The sequence below is a fragment of the Palaemon carinicauda genome, chromosome 5 (genome assembly GCF_036898095.1).
Source record: "Palaemon carinicauda isolate YSFRI2023 chromosome 5, ASM3689809v2, whole genome shotgun sequence".
Lineage (NCBI taxonomy): Eukaryota > Metazoa > Arthropoda > Malacostraca > Decapoda > Palaemonidae > Palaemon > Palaemon carinicauda.
In genome coordinates, this window is record NC_090729.1 from 188,916,886 (window position 1) to 188,934,415 (window position 17,530).

At 36.6% G+C, this 17,530-nt stretch overlaps 1 long non-coding RNA gene across 1 annotated transcript in view; it reads right to left on the reverse strand.

Moving 5' to 3' along the window:
- Positions 1 to 3,779: 3,779 nt before the first annotated feature.
- The window catches only part of LOC137641678 (uncharacterized), a 46,566-nt gene continuing 32,815 nt past the window's right edge, over positions 3,780 to 17,530 (reverse strand). Inside the window, exon 5 of the long non-coding RNA XR_011044567.1 lies at positions 3,780 to 4,619. This is a non-coding gene — a long non-coding RNA (uncharacterized lncRNA). The remainder of the gene's footprint in view (positions 4,620 to 17,530) is intronic.

Genomic DNA, 17,530 nt, shown 5'->3' on the forward strand with positions numbered 1-17,530 from the left:
ATTGTCTACTTATCTTTTTTTCAATCTTTCAATAACTTCCAATTCTAAATACCCTGTATTAGAGATCGTAGTTCCTAAATACTAAAATGATTCTACCTCATTAATCTTTTCTCCTTCCAATGATATCTCCTCTTCCATTGCATACTCCATTCTCAATATCTATCTTACTTCTATTTATCTTGAGTCCAACCTTCTGTGATATTTCATACATTCTAGTAAGCAAGCATTGCAGATCCTGTTATGTTCTGCTAATAAGGACGGCATCATCAGCATATTTTAGGCCAGCTAATTTCCTATTACTAATCCAGTCAAATCCTTCTCCGCCATCCCCAACTCTTCTATACATTACAAAATCCACAAGAAGGATAAACAACATAGGTGACAACACATTCCCTTAGAGTACTCCACTGTTCACTAGAAATTCATTTGATTGGATTCCACTAACATTAACATTACACTTGCTATGCTCATGAACAGACTTAAACAAATTTACATATTTAAGAGGAACTCCATGATGCAGGACTCTCCAAAATATTGGCTGGTGTACAATATCAAAGGCTTTTTCGTCGTCCACAAATGCCATCTAAAGTGGGTTTCTATATTCTACACATTGCTGTACGTCTTAAAATAAGAATTTGATCAGTATAACTTCTACCTTTTCTAAATCCTGCTTGCTCATCTCTCACCTTTTCATCTATCTTTGTCTCTGGTCTATTTAGAATAAGCTTACTATATATTTTCATTACAACTGACGCAAGTGTGTTGCCTTTGAGATTATTTTAATAAGTCCTATCTCTTTTTATTGCCATTTTCACCAACACTCCTAGCTCTCATTCAGCAGGTTTTTTTATCCACGCCACATTCTACAAAAAGAAGCCTTTAGTATTCTGAGAGTCACTTCATTTTCGGCCAATATCATCAGTTATTCCATCATACCCAGGAGCTCTCCATCTTGAGTTTTTTATTGGTAGCTTCTACTTCTGACAATGAATTCATTCATGGGCACATCAAGGTTTTCCTCACCTTCAGTTATATCAATCAAATTATTCCCTTCATATTTCCTATTTATGACCTTACTAAAGTGTTCCATCCATTGCCTTTCTCCATCGTCTGTTGATATAACAGATCCATCTTTCTTTTTGATGGGTGTATGCTTCTTCTCTGCCCCACAGAGATTTTATACATAATTCAATGAGTAATTCTCGCACCATAGCAACTCCCTGAATTCATAGCTTTGACTCAGTCTGCATTCCTGTCTGAATATTCTCTCCAGTCATTCTTGGCTTTTCTTTTGACCTCAATGTCACTACTGGAATACTTAGCATGATCTTCCCTGTAATATTCATTGCTTTCTCAAAAACTTTCAATAATAAATTAGTCTGTCTCCTTTTTATAATATCCCAAGTATCATTTGATATCCATAGCTTTCTCCTTGTAACTGCATGTCCCAAAACTTTAATACTAATTGACTGTATGTCCTTAATATAACATTTATTCTCAGCTCTTCGTCTCAAGAACTCAAAAACTGCATATATATTCCTACGTTCAATTGCAAAGGTTTCTCTGTACTCATGTTCTACTAGCTTAGTTGTATCAAACCTAGATATTTTATCTACATTTCTGTCGGGTGCTTTCAGTTATAATTTCAGTGTGACAATGAGGAGCTGGTGATCACTACCAATATCTGCATCTCTATACCTTCTTACATTTCTCAGTCTTCCTCACTTTGTTAATGGCTATGAGATTTATTTGATTTTTTTTTTAAATTTCAAATGGTGAAATTCATGCATATTTGTGGATGTCATTTTTCTGGAGAGTACAAGATCTCCAATAACAAGATTGTTTGTAGAACAAAATCAAAATTTGATCCAATTTAATTTGCAAGTACACCAAGAGCCCCAATCCCCTTCACATTCTCTAGACCTTGATAATTCCTACCAACTTTAGCATTGAGGTCAACAACAACAAATATTAATGATATCTGAATTCGTAACAGCAATGGTCATCAATGGCAAAAAAAAAAATTAACAATTATATTTCTCATTTCAAAGTGATTTTATCTTATAAGGTAATCTGCACTGCATTTAGGTTCCAAGATATTTTAACAAAAGTAGAAGCCACTACTATCCTTGCAATTATCAAACTAGCACGATCTCTTGTTCAAGTAACTTAACAGTTAATGGCGGCAAATAATATTTACGGTATGGCTGATATTTTCCACTCGTCAAAAACTTGTGCGTCAATCTAGCGAGACCAATTCTCATTTGGCACCATTCTTTTAACTTTGGTATGTCGAAATATATCCATGGGCAAGATTACTTATTTTTTTATTTTCCAACACCCAATAAAAGTTCCAAGTTTCTCCAAGTACAGTTTGAATTACAGGGTACATATCTTTTGCAGGTACCATATTTATTTTTAATACAATCAAGCACAATTTCCTATACCAGTCTCTCATTTTTTATATAATCAACATGAGCAGGAATCCAACATTTAATAATCTTACATCTATTTCCAAGTAGAAGGCCATTCAAGAATCTATTATTATTGGGTGTAATGAATTACAGTAGTTCATACACTCGAGTTGCAAAACTTACGTAATCTTTGAGGTAGCCGGAAGATTTTCTAGACTGCCATTAAAATAGCAAAGCATTCAGATGTAAAAATGGACTTTTTGGTTAGGTAATCTAACACTCCAATTAAAACTGTAAAACATCCGAAATCCACGCCAGCACTGGACTTCGATCCATCCGTAAAAATGAAAACAGTCCTTTAAGCATTCTATGTGCTCAAAAGAATGTGACCCTCATTATTTCTTTGGGCGTTTCCAGTTTTGAATCCAAAATCCATAAACTATTCTAGAGGTACTTAGAGAGTACTCTACACGTAAAATTTCACCCTTGGGGAATCTCCAAGTCCTCCATAGTTCTTAAAGCTTTATACCCAAAAGGTTTAGGGTATCTAGGAAGAATGTGACTATCATTATTTCGTTGGATGTTTCCAGTTTTGAATCCAAAATTCATAAACTATTCTAGAAGTACTTAAAGAGTAGTCTGCACGTAAAATTTTACCCTTGGGGGATCTCCAAGTCCTCCATAGTTCTTAAAGCTTTATACCCTAAAGGTTTAGGGTATCTAGGGCAATTACATTAAAAACATGAGTGACTTTGGCAGCTTCTGAAGTCTAAACCAGTATCAAACCAGCAATGATTGGCAGTGAATCTCCAAAGACATCTCACAAGCATCTAAAGAGACTAGATATGAGACTAATTATAAGCTTCACTCGTTAGTCTTATTCCATAATTGTGTACGGCATCTAATACTGTAGTGCCAGAGCTGTTTTTGTTGCCGAGGAATATATTTCACAGCCATATGTAAATTTTCTAATTAATCTTGATATAAAATTTACCTAAGAATGGCACTTAACCTGTTTTATTTGTTACCTAAACTTGGTTCATGCTTTCTTATAAACTACATAGCAATGAGAAGGATGATGCCAATATTTAACAAAAGCAGCTCTCATAGCTTATAAGTCATTAGACATTGCATATTCCACAAAGGGACTGGTTTTTGTGCAAACTGACATGTAGTACGAGGAATCGACTGATTACTAGCATCTATAATGGCCTTATTCAAAAACTCACAGGCTTCCTCTTGTCACAAGCACTTTTCAATACTTTTGAATATACTGTACCACTCAGGACTATAATTTGCAGCCTAAAACAGTACCTGTCAGGTTCTTATCCAGAGTAATAGTGGTTAATGACACCAATAGGCAAAATTACAAATATATTCAACAATAACCTTCACCTCTTACAACAATTTAAAAATAAAATATATTTAACAATAATTTTCACCCCTTGCAACTATGTTAGAGTATTAAATATCAGAATAACTTTCACCAATAGAAGTTTAAGATCATAAAATAATTAACATTAACCTTTGCTTCTTATAACAATTTAAGAATAAAAAGTCTCAAAGACCAGTTCATAAATTAAGGAAAACTAATATTAAAACAAAAGCCTTAAAAAAAAATAGTATCAGAGTACTCAAACATCTCAAACATACAATTCAACAAGATTTTAAGCATGATTTAAATAAAAAAAATTGCTGTTAATGGTTAATGACCAATTACACGAAGTAATATTAATCATAATTCACTATAAAAAAAGACATCTTTATAAAATATAGCTTTTAATCAAGATATCACATTCTTTCGCAACAGTACTGCTGCACGAGATTCCCTACATAATCCTTGAACAAGCCCCAACCCTGTTAACCATACACCTGACCAACAAAAGATATCAACACTTTACTTCAGTGCAGCCTTTTGTGCATCTATGTAGGCTACACACCTCTAGACCTCCATGGACACTTCCTTGGCCTCACAAAACCAGTGTCCATTTAACTGTAATGAAGTCAATCCATTAATGCACCAAACTTTTATTAAGGCCTTCGTGCTCAACTCCATCTTCTAGAAAACGGCACAATTTACAGTAGTCGGGTGTACTTCACATAGGGTCGAATAATACCTCGGGTGGCAGGTTATGTGAGCAGGTCTCTCGCACAGCAGCACCACTCAAGAACCAACTCCTCTGCTTTCAGTCGTTACGGAATAACCTCAGGCAACAGAGATAAATAGGTTAGGAACAGGTAAACAGGCAGTTTCATCAGTTTAAACAACGAATATACACATAGAATGGATATTATATTGTAGAACCCTTAGAACCCTTGTCTTAGGAAGATTACATTAAAACAAAAATATAAGCAAATGAAATGTGACACCTCTATAGTGGGAAAATTATCAGCATCAATTTCTAATAATGTAAACAATGCCTAATTAGTATTATAAATTACCCATCGTGGAGATCTTGGTGCAGCTATTTCATCAAATAAATTGATTAGGATAGGAAAATGGTTACTTCCAATACATTCATCCATTGCTTCCCATGGAAAAATCTTAAAAGCAATCAGGAGTGCATAATGAGACTTCTAAAAAGGCAAGGGTTCCATTTTGTACATGAAAATGTGTTTTGATGCTCTAGTATTAATCATTATTACTTGCTGAGCTACAACCCTAGTTGGAAAAGCAGGGTGCTATATGCCCAAGGGCTCCAGGAGGAAAAAATACCCTAGTGATGAAAGGAAATAAAATACGCAACCTACAAAAGAAGTAATGAGCAATTAGAATTAAATCTTAACAGTTGCAACATTAAAATCTTTCCTATATAAAAAAAAAAAAATAAGAAAAGAGGAAGAGAAATAGTATGCTCGAGTGTACTCTCGAGCAAGCGAACTTTATCCCAAGAAAGTGGAAGACCATGGTGCTGAGGCTATGGGACTACCCAAGATTAGAGAAAAATGGTTTGATTTTGCAGTGTCCCAAAAGGAGCTGCTAAAGAGCCTCTACTATCCTTACCAAATGGAAAGTGACCACTGTACAATTACAGTGCAATAGTTAACCCCTTAAGTAAAGAAGAATTATTTGGTAATCTCAGTGTAGTCAGGTGTATGAGGACAGTTATTTTGAAAGAATAGGCCAGACTAAAGTGTGTATGTGTGGGCAAAGGAAAATTAGCCATAACCATAGAGGGATCCAATATAGTACTGTCTGACCAGTCAAAGGACCCAATAACACTAGTGGTAGTTCATTAATGGGTGGGTATTCAGAACAGCAAGCTCCTTCTCTTCCATGATAGAAAAAGATTAAGATTGCCTCGAGAGCTAGAAATAACATCCCTCCATAGGATGTCTCCCGTTAAAATCTAAGAGTAAAAAGGGCTTGGGGAATCTGTCAAATTATTAAGTTCTTGCTTCAGGTTTTGGTCTACTCAACTGAGTAGCAGATGTATGGAACAGATGGTGTATGCTCATTTTTAATGTATTTGAAAGTTCTTATATGCATGCAATATGGGTGTAAATATGGACCCAATCAAAAGACGCCATGATGTGGTTTTGAAAAAAACAAATTTAGTTTTGAATACCCGTACAGATACAAGCCATGCATGCAAATTTTCTAAGCATTGGCATTTTTATTATTGAGATAAATGAAAAGTTAGTGTGTGTGTGTAGAACTATATCTTTTAGTGAAAATAAGTAAAGGTGAAATAGAGCCTCAAAAAGCACATGAAGTTTGTTTTCTTTAGGCTTGAGTGATTTATAAATTTTTTTGTGAATTAATTTAGTGGACAGTATATGTAGTGAATATAAGTATTAAATGTTTTATTGATAAGTGCCTAGGATTAATACTGCGTAATATACAGCTCTTCGCCTTGGTAGGGAAGGCTCATACTTAACCCCCCCCCAACCCCCCCCCCCCAAGAAAAAAAAAAACTACAAGCCTTCCCTACCAAGGAGAAGAGCTGAAAAAAAACAACTTGGATGCCTTTGAGTTTCTCAGGATCATGCCACACATTCAAGCTTTATTTTGAGGATTGTGCATGTCCAATAAGCCTAAAAACCTTTATTTTCAAGAAATATTCTTCCTCTAGTAGTACGGATCATCCCCACCTCTCCAAAACATGAAAATGATCAGCATATTTTCGCTGGTAATGAATGTCTTCAAACAAAGTCTTTTAGCGTGGTAGAAAAATCTTAAAAATATTTCCACACAATTAATTTTCTTTCCTAGATTTTTAATGACCATAGTGACTGAAGTGTTAAGGACTAAACGATGAACTCGATGCATACGAACCAGAGAAATTTTAAAATATGAGATTTTATTCAGTTGAAGTGGAGTAATTGATTAAAACAATATTTACTAAATATGTGAGTGCTGTATGTATATATGAGCATGTGCATGTGTACATATATGTGCATGTGTATATATGTGCATGTGTACAGTATCTACTGTATATGTGCATGTGCATATATGTGCATGTGCATATATATGTGCATGTGTATGTATAAGTATATAAGTGTGTGCATGTATACAAGTGTGTGTATGTGTATATAAGTGTATGTATGTGTGTGTATACATAAGTGTGTATGCACAAGTGTGTGTATGCACAAGTGTGTGTATGCACAAGGGTGTGTATGCACAAGTGTGTGTATGCACAAGTGTGTACTTTAATCATAATTATTAGACTTTTTCAGTGGTTTTAAACAGTTACGTTCACTGATTTTCAACTTCTCTCGTCATATAAACCGCACTTAAGTGGGTATTTATCATGAATGTGGCTGACTTTTTGAAGTTCTACATTAATTATTCCCACTTTTTCATCTTATTATCCAACTTTTTTTTTACTTAATATTGCAAGTACTATCTCTCCCCCAATAGCACCTACAAACTCAGTTGACCACCCTTTAACAATGATTAGTCAGGCTTCTCTTGGGGCATTTTGCTTCTTAGTTGGTACAATTCTAAGTTAAAAGATTCGAGGAAGCAAATGTATGTATAAAGAGAACAATATTGACAGTGCTGAAAGCGAGTCATAAGCCAAAGCTGTCAAGTGATAGACAATGTAAGTACACATTGTGAAAGGGGCTGCAGATACTATCTCAAAAGGCACAAATCTTATAAATAGTAAATTTTGTATTCAGAATTAGGAATAGTAAAAAAGTAATGTTCTGCTTATGAAAAATGTTGCTCCAAATGCAGTAGACTATTTTTACAGTGAAATATCACAGTACAGTATATCTAAATACAAAATGAAGTCAAGTAACAGTAAAGCAAATGAGTTGAGAGATGATAGAAACAAATTCATTGGATGATTCCAGTGGTGGATATATCCCTAAAGTGTATAAGAGGCCAATGAGTGATAAATTTGGATCAGAGGGTCGCCTCAAAACCCAGAACATCAGCAGGTCTTTGGACGACCTCATGGTGACCTGCCAGAAGTAGTCGTGTTCCGTACAGGAACTTTAAGCCGATTCACTTGCTTCAGAGCTCTCTGGTCGTGACCCTATTCTGTATATTACAAAAGTACAAAGGGATTTTTAAGCTTACACCCTGAAATGAAGTTAGAAAATTACATGCACTAGCATTATTTAGATTTTTAATGAATGTAGTGTATCGACTTTTAAAGAATCTCGCGTAGATTTATAAGGAATGTCATGTGTATATTTTTAATGCCTCAAAAACAAAGTGGCTTTACAGAACTTACCTAAAACAGTTTTAAGGCCATCTACCACAAAATTATAAGTGATCAGGAATTTTACTTGCAACACTAAATTTCAGAACAAGAACTAATTTATGTCACAAATCTTAAGGAGGTCCAGTTTTTAGATGAATTGGTGAACATGTTTCAACAACAGATCAGTGGCGACAAACATGAACGAGAGATCCTCTAGTCGCACTCAAGTCTTCCAGCCGAGGCTTTCGGGAGAAAACCAAGCCTATGTATTCTTGCAATGGGACGCACAACCTAGTGAAGGGGATCACCTCGTTGAAGCCCCGAATATCAACAGGTCTCTGGCCGACCTCAGAAATGTCATAATAATCGGCAACCAGCAGTCACGTTCCAGCCATCTGTCTCACAAACAAAGTCACAAGAAATTTCCCACCTCAGCCTCAGAGCATTAGATGGACACACCGTGTGCATCTTTGCCTTCAGGCATACCAATTCTGGGAAGACTTTCACCATGGAAGACTCCAACGACTGACAATTGGAATAGATGATCCCGGGAACCGTCATGTACACCTTCAGGACCATTGAAGATCACAAGACTATTCAACGGCGACTCAAAATTAAAATGAATGATCCCACAAACAGTCATGTACACCTTCAGGACCATTGAAGAACTGAAGACTAAACTCCATAGCGACAGACAATTGGAGTGGATGATCCCGCGAACTGTCATGTACACCTTCAGGACCATTGAAGAACTGGTGACTAAACTCCATAGCGACTGACAATTGGAGTGGATGATCCCGCTAACTGTCATGTACACCTTCAGGACCATTGAAGAACTGGTGACTAAACTCCATAGCGACTGACAATTGGAGTGGATGATCCCGCGAACTGTCATGTACACCTTCAGGACCATTGAAGAACTGAAGACTAAACTCCATAGCGACTGACAATTGGAGTGGATGATCCCGCGAACTGTCATGTACACCTTCAGGACCATTGAAGAACTGAAGACTAAACTCCATAGCGACTGACAATTGGAGTGGATGATCCCGCGAACTGTCATGTACACCTTCAGGACCATTGAAGAACTGAAGACTAAACTCCATAGCGACTGACAATTGGAGTGGATGATCCCGAGAACGGTCATGTACACCTTCAGGATTATTGAAGACCTTTAGACTAAATTCCATGGCAACAGATAATTAGAATGGTTGATTTCAAGCTTCACTCATCCAACTAAGAAGTAGTAAGTGAGGAGAAAAGTGATACGCAAGTTGTGGATATCCCTAATGATGTGAATGATTAATGGGTTTCCAAAAAGTCTCCTGTTGAAGTAAGAAAGTTATATCTTGGTGAAATAAAAGAGGAGCTGAGAGAAGAGTCAGAACAACAGCAACAACAACAAATTGAATAAATGTTATCAACCAGAAGGGACCCAATAACAATGGTTCGTGAATCTGTTTTGCAAGAGATGGTTTCTATTATTGGAAAGTGTAAGGAGGAGAATTGCAGTGGTAATGGGAAATTAGTTTTGAACAAAGATTTTTTATTGTGATATAGAAATAAAATGAAACGTTGTGATATTATTATGCATTCAGAAAAGGCCGAGTCAGACAAAATTCCTTATTCTGCAAAATCTGTGGCGACAAGAAATAATTCAGCAGTTTTATATAATTCATAACTTGATGGAACTGGACACACTGGTGAATAATTTGAGTTGTGTTTTACGCTTGAATGCTATGGCGCAGAAAACTTATGGAAGACAAAACTTACTATTAAATCAGTTAGTAGGAGTAAATATCAGAAATTTCAGCAGAAAGTGGATAGTGTATTTTTAATTGCAACAAGAAATCTGAAAGTTTCCAGACAAAGATGGAATTCTTGATGTTGAAGTTACTTTTGATGGTACATGGATGACCAGAGATCACTCTTCCCTTAATGGAGCTGGCACTGTTGCTGAAGCCCACACAGGCTTCATTCTTAAAGGAGAAATTCTTTCAAAATACTAACTATTGTGACAGTACCCTAATGGGCAAAAAATTTACTGAAGAGTAATAAGATAAAGAACACAGAAAAAGTGGAAAATGTATGGAAAAACTTTCATGAACAACCAGGTAGAAGCGGCGACAGCAGAAGTTATATGGGGCCGATCTCAGGAGAGAAAGATCCGATACAGTGTTTGTGGGGGATGGGGATTCGAGTGCCTATAATTCTGTTGTAGAAATTAATGAGAAGAATTAACCTTATGGCAAAGATCACCCAGTTATCAAAGTAGAGTGCATTAATAATTTTTCAAAAAGACTTTAAAAGAGGCTTCGCAAACAAAGAGGTATTGGATAAGCGTATGGCAAAGACTGGGAAACTTAAGTTTCATAAGTACTTGGGTAGAAAAGGTAAACTAAGTGACTGCAATTCGTCACTTAGGTACATGAGAGCGGCAATAAGAAGAGCAAGCAAATATAAAAGTTATGCAGTAATTAGACTCCGGAACGACATTCGGGCAACTTTATTTCACGTGACCAGCAGGGATGAAAACCCGGACCACCACTTATGTCCAATAGCGGAAGACAGTTGGCGTTTCAATATGAAAGATATAGCTAATGGTAAAAAGCCACGCTCACACTTTCGAATGAAAGTGAAGATAGATATACCGGAAGATGTGAAAAGCCATATAAAAGATATATGACAGCCTCACATCAGATTAGTTTTGTTAAAAGGGATTTTGACGTATGAAATTATTTTTGGGCAGGATAGCCATGTCGTCCTGATGGAAGTTCCTTCAGGCAACTTCCTACAGTATAATATTTCTGCAATTGATATTACAAGAGAATTACAGTCGGGTATCTTGGGGTTCCAACCCCCGAAAATACTATCCGAAGATATCGTGTATAATCAGGGGCGTATCCTAAGATAACCATGGATATCATCAAAGGAAGGACGCTGAACATCAACGAATCGTTCAATGCAAAATTGCGGACAAAATGTCCAAGGGTCAAATTTCAGGCACTAAAGAGTCACTGGGTTTGAAATTGCTGCAATGGAGCATAATGCTGGCTATGAAGAAAGCAGCCTAGTAAAGAATATAAATGGAGACACCTCCAGGTAATCAAAGTTCCCTAATAGAAATGGAGACACTTCCAGGTAATACAAGTTCCCTAATAGAAATGGAGACACTTCCAGGTAATACAAGTTCCCTAATAGAAATGGAGACACCTCCAGGTAATACAAGTTCCCTAATATACAAACACATCCCAATAATAATAATGATAATGATACTAGAAATATTTTTTTCCTATTTTTCCACGTAAAGCTGGAAAGAAGACAGAAGAAAAAGAAGTAACGCATAAGCTCCTAAAAAAATAAAAATACAATTAGCAAGGGAGTCAGGATATGAAGCAAGCAGCTTCTAAAATCTGGCGACAAGGAGCAAGGTGGCGTCTCATGATACCCACCCCCTTGGACAATTAATTTCACATTTTTTTTTATAGTGGGGGGACCAGATACCATAGAAATATGCCATTAGAATAAAAAAATCTAGTTTAGGTAAGCTTTTATATTTATTCCTGGCTGTTTTCACATTATTATTATTATTATCATTATTATTACTTACTAAGCTACAACCCTAGTTGGAAAAGCAGTATGCTACAAGCCCAGGGGCTCCAACAGGGAAAATAGCTCAGTGCGGAAAGGAAAAAAGGAAAATAAAATATTCTAAGAAGAGTAACAACAATAAATATCTCCTATATAAACTATAAAAACTTTAACAAAACAAGAGGAAGAGAAACAAGATAGGAGAGTGCGCTCGAGTGTACCCTCAAGCAAGAGAACTCTAACCCAAGACAGTGAAAGGCCATGGTACAGAGGCTATGGCACTACCCAAGACTAGAGAACAGTGGTTTGATTTTGGAGTGTCCTTCTCCTAGAAGAGCTGCTTACCATAGCTAAAGAGTCTCTTCTACCCTTACCAAGAGGAAAGTGGCACTGAACAATTACAGTGCAGTAACCCCTTGGGTGATGAAGAATTGTTTGGTAATCTGTGTTGTCAGGTGTATGAGGATAGAGGAGAATATGTAAAGAATATGCCAGACTATTCAGTGTGTATGTAGGCAAAGGGAAAATGAACCGTAACCAGAGAGGAGGATCCAATGTAGTACTGTCTGGCCAGTCAAAAGACCCCATAACTCTCTAGCGGTAGTATCTCAATGGGTGGCTGGTGCCCTGGCCAACTTACTACTAACTAAATATCATTACTCGAACTTTAACATGCGATATCTCAAAACTAAGTTTTTTCATTACATGGGTTGCTTTAAAAGCCAAAGGCTTTTTATTTGTTGTCTGATTTTAAAAATTCAAAAACCATTGAAATTTTTTAAAACATTTTACATCAAAATAATTGTTTGAAATTTTAATATAATTAGCTATTTTTCACGAATTAAAAATAAATTAATTAAAGACTACTTTTTCTTTTAAAATCTCTCTCAATTCATTGGATAGAACTGAGTAATAATTGAGGTAGTTATTAAATTTTAGTTAAAAAGTAAATGAGCCTTTAGGTTTTAAAGTAATGCATATGTAAATCAGTAAAAAAAAAATTAATAGATTGGTGCCACTATAAACTAAAGCAGGCTGTCAGAGAAGACATCTGATCATAATTCCATGATAGTTGCCATTCGAGTGACTAAAGAAGAAGAACTTATTAAAAGTGTGTATGATCTGACCAGGAAGGAACTTTTAGAGCGATGTCTCCAAGGGAAAACACAGACTCTAAATGAGAGTTTGCATGGAAAACTATGGGCAAAATGTTCCAAGGCAAAATTTTCTGGACTAAAAGTTAGATTTGCTGCTCAATTGACAATCTTACAGCATGACTTTGGCTATGAAGATTTGCTGCTCAATTGACAATCTTACAGCATAACTTCGGCTATGAAGATTTGCTGCTCAATTGACAATCTTACAGCATAACTTTGGCTATGAAGATTTGCTGCTTAATTGACAATCTTACAGCATAACTTTGGCTATGAAGATTTGCTGCTCAATTGACAATCTTACAGCATAACTTTGGCTATGAAGATTTGCTGCTCAATTGACAATCTTACAGCATAACTTCGGCTATGAAGATTTGCTGCTCAATTGACAATCTTACAGCATAACTTTGGCTATGAAGATTTGCTGCTCAATTGACAATCTTACAGCATAACTTTGGCTATGAAGATTTGCTGCTCAACTGACAATCTTACAGCATAACTTTGGCTATGAAGATTTGCTGCTCAATTGACAATCTTACAGCATAACTTCGGCTATGAAGATTTGCTGCTCAATTGACAATCTTACAGCATAACTTTGGCTATGAAGAGGGGTCCACTTTGGCGTGTTTGGGAATGGCAGCTAGCACGCACAGTATCGAAGATGTAAATTTTGAATCATTGCGAACAAAACCCAGTCGTTCAAAGGAGGAGGAGATTAAGTACTAAAGGAACCAAAGATTATGAAGCTGGGGCATTTCAGATTGCAAACCCAGCTAAAGAGAGTCTGGTGGTGCCAAATGATACCCTTCCAATACATTTTATCACTGAATAATATCCTAAACACCAACTAAGTGAGTGGGAGGGGACTGGGTACCAGAAATCCTTCTACAAGGTTGGTGCACAATATGATTTTTTTATATTTTTATCCTATTTCTACATTTTAAGGTTACACATCATAGGAAACAATATTAATTACCAATAAAATATGAATTAAAACAGAGGGAAAAAATGAAATTTGCAACATTTAATCTTTAACTGCAATTCTCTCAAAACTTGTTTCTTTTTTTCAACTTTAAAGCTACAGAACTCTTATTTATAAAGATAAAACAGTTTTGTAAAAAGCAAAATACTTCTAATGGATATATAAAAAAATATGGCCAAGATAGAATTTTTTTTTTTCAATTTATTTATGACAAATTTTCCAAAATAGTTTTCTTCAAAATTATAAAAAATGAAGCTTGATTTTTTTTTAAAGGTCTTAAGATCAATTTTTCTATTTAATGAATATAATAAGGGATTTGAACTTGACATTACTTATAATCTTTGAGTTCTATTGCTTTAAAAATTGCAAGGAAAACTTTTCAAAAAATTTAAAAATTCACTCAAAAAATTTGAAAGCTATAGTAAAAAAAAATTGGGGGGGAAGCTTTATTGTAAGGTACTTTGTGTGTGTAGCAAATTTCATTTAAATCCACACCTAAATACTATAACCCTCAGATTGTCCCCTAACTATATAAAATGGTTGTCATCTTTCATCACTGGAATTTTAATAGTGGTTCTTGTTTAGCAATTCTTTAGTTGACCATCTTGTATATTAAACAAAAATATAAAATGGTTTAGATTGAACCAATTTATAAAACTTGGACCCCATGCAGAGTTTACTTTGTATATTATTCAATGATTGGAAATTGTTAATATATGCAAGCCTAAACACTGCACCTCCAAGTCATTTCTGCGTTCATCCCAAACATCCATTTTGCAAGCACATTAAAACTTCCCGAATGGTATTTGAAAGGACGTCTGCAAAATAAGCAGAATTTTGAGGACTAAGACATGAAGATCAAGACCCTCGAACCTGAAAAGAATCAAGATAAAAGATTCGCCTTAAGATAGCCTTAGAACTCAAAGTGAACCTTGCCAGCAAAGAGAGAATGAATCAAACTCGGTAGGGGCTCTCCTCCAAACCCAGAACATCAACAGGTCTATAGACAACCTCTATATCCACATGGCAATCTGCCAGCAGCAGTCACGTTCCGTATAAGACCCATTAAGCTAACTCACTTCCTGCTGATCTCTTTGGTCGAGACACTTTTCCGTATACTGTACAGTATTACAAAGGTACAAGGGGATTTTTAAGCTTACAACTTTAAATGTGGTTAGATAATTACCTGCACTTGAGCAGTATAGTATTTAAATTTTTAATGAATGTCGTGTGTAGATTTTTAATGAGTGCCGTGTAGATATTGAATGTCGTGTAAATATTTTATGCCTCAAAAACAACGTGAATTTACAGAACTCTTGCGACAGTTTTTGAGCCATCTGCCATGAAACCCATCAGGGATCAGGAATTTTACATTCAAAATTAAATTTCAAGACAAGAAACATTTATGTCACAAATCTCAAGAGGGCCCACATTTTAGACGAATTGTTGAACATGGTTCAACAATAAATCAGTGGCAACCAACATGAATGAGAGATCTTCCAGAAGAGGCTTTCGGGGGAGAGCTCCAAGACTTAGCTATTATTGCGAAGGGATGCTCCTCGTGGATCTTGCCGGACCAGAAAGACAGTAGTCAAACTCTGAAGGGGGTCACCTCGTTGAAACCCTGAACTTCGATAGGTCTCCAGCCAACCTCAGCAATGTCACTGATCGGCCAGAAGCAGCTGTCACGTTTCAACCATCTACCACACAGACAGAAGCTTCAGATGGACACTTATGCATCTTGCCTTCAGACATACAGATTCGAGCAAAACTTTCACTATGAAAGACGTCCACAGCGATTGACAACTGGAACAAATGATCCTGCAAACCATCGAGTACATCTTCAGGACCACTGAAGATTTCCCAACTCAACCTCACAGCGTTAGATGGACGCAACATGTGCACCTGTGCCTTCAGGCATACCGGTTTGGGTAAGACCTTCACCGTGGAAGACTTCCACGGCAACTGATATGTGGAAAGAATCATCCAGCGAACCATCGTATACTTCTTCGGAACCACTGAAGATTTCCAAGCTCAGCCTCAGAACGTTAGATGGACACAACATGCACCTGTGCCTTCAGGCATACCGGTTTGGGCAAGACCTTCACCATGGAAGACTTCCACGGCAACTGAGAAGGGGAAAGAATCATCCAGCGAACTGTTATGTACATCTTCAGGATCATTGAAGACCTGAAGTCTAAAAGGAGTACGTACACAGTGCATGCCAGCTTTCTTTAGATTTACAAAGATACTATTAGGGATCTCGGCGCCACAGAGAGGCCCCAGAAATTTGAAATAAGACATCAAATTTCAGGAAAGGAAGAACAAAGTTCTAAGTCATGAATCTCAAGAAATGAAGTATGTACCTAACCATTTAAGTGTAAGTGATACAATACTATAGGCTTGGACAAACATGACTGTTAGGCCATTGGATAAATGCAGAAATATTTTAAGAAACTGTAGGAGTAACAAAAAATATTCTGTAGTTTGTAGAGGTAAAAAAAAATTTTAAACTTCTTCGGGTAAAAGGACACCTGAACAAAGGGGTCTGATAACTAGTGGTGGGCAGAAATCGACTGCGGAATCAATCTTGGCGAGTCTACCTTAGCGATCCCGGAGTCGACTCACATCCACAGAAAATCAACTCCACTCTGCTCCCTATCCGCCAGCCGTTCGGCGCATGTGATCATGACTCATTCATCAAGATCACCGACCTGGGGTCAGCTCACTGACCGCTCAGGGTCAGGGATGGATCATCAGTCAATGACAGTCAGTGGTTATAGGACAGTCAGTGGTTATAGGAAGATCTTGTCGTCGGTGTCTGAATCGCCTGAATCGCCTCATTTTAATTTAAGTGTACAGTTCAGTGCATTGTATATAAAGCATTTCTAACGTTGCATTTAGAGGACAGTTATAAAACATGTACATACATACGTGTTATAAATAGTAGCAGTGGTATTTATGACAGTAAATAGTAGTAATTATGAGAAATAGTCACAAATACACGTGACATACATTTTTTTTCCAAATAAGCCACGAATTCCTTTTAGTTTCGAATTCACTTTCAACTTAGAAGAAACATTTCTTTATGCTTCTAAGCAGAATTACCAAGTGAAAACACAGATTTTTTTCTTCTCAGATTTCGTCCGTGGACTTTGATTCTAATCATGCAGCCAGCCGCAAAACGTGCAAGAAAGAGTCCTGTGTGGGACTTCATGGAACAGGATTCCCCCACCACCGTTAAGTGTTTGATATGTAAGCAAACGTTAGCTTACAATAGAACTACAAGTTCTATGATGAAGCATATTCAGTCGAAGCACCCTTTACAATATGCAGAACAGAAAGAAAATAATTCACCTGTTTCACCTGCAGCATTGTCTCAATCGCAAGCCACATCAAGCCAAACTCTGCCTGATGTATTTGTTAAAAAAGATGGCTATAAGGAAGGAGGTTTGAAAAAGCAACAACTTGATAAACTGCTCATTAAAATGATTGCAAATGACTTGCAGCCAATATCCATTGTCGAAGACAAAGGATTCAAAAATTTTGTTCATGGTCTAGATCCTCGGTATGTTATGCCTAGCCGGAGGGATCCGACTAGAAAATATTTGCCTGCAATGCATGATGAAGCTGTGAAACAAGTTCAGAGCTAAGAGAAACACCACATGTATCACTCACAACAGATCTATGGACTTCAAGGCAAATTAGGGGCTTTATCACCGTGACTGC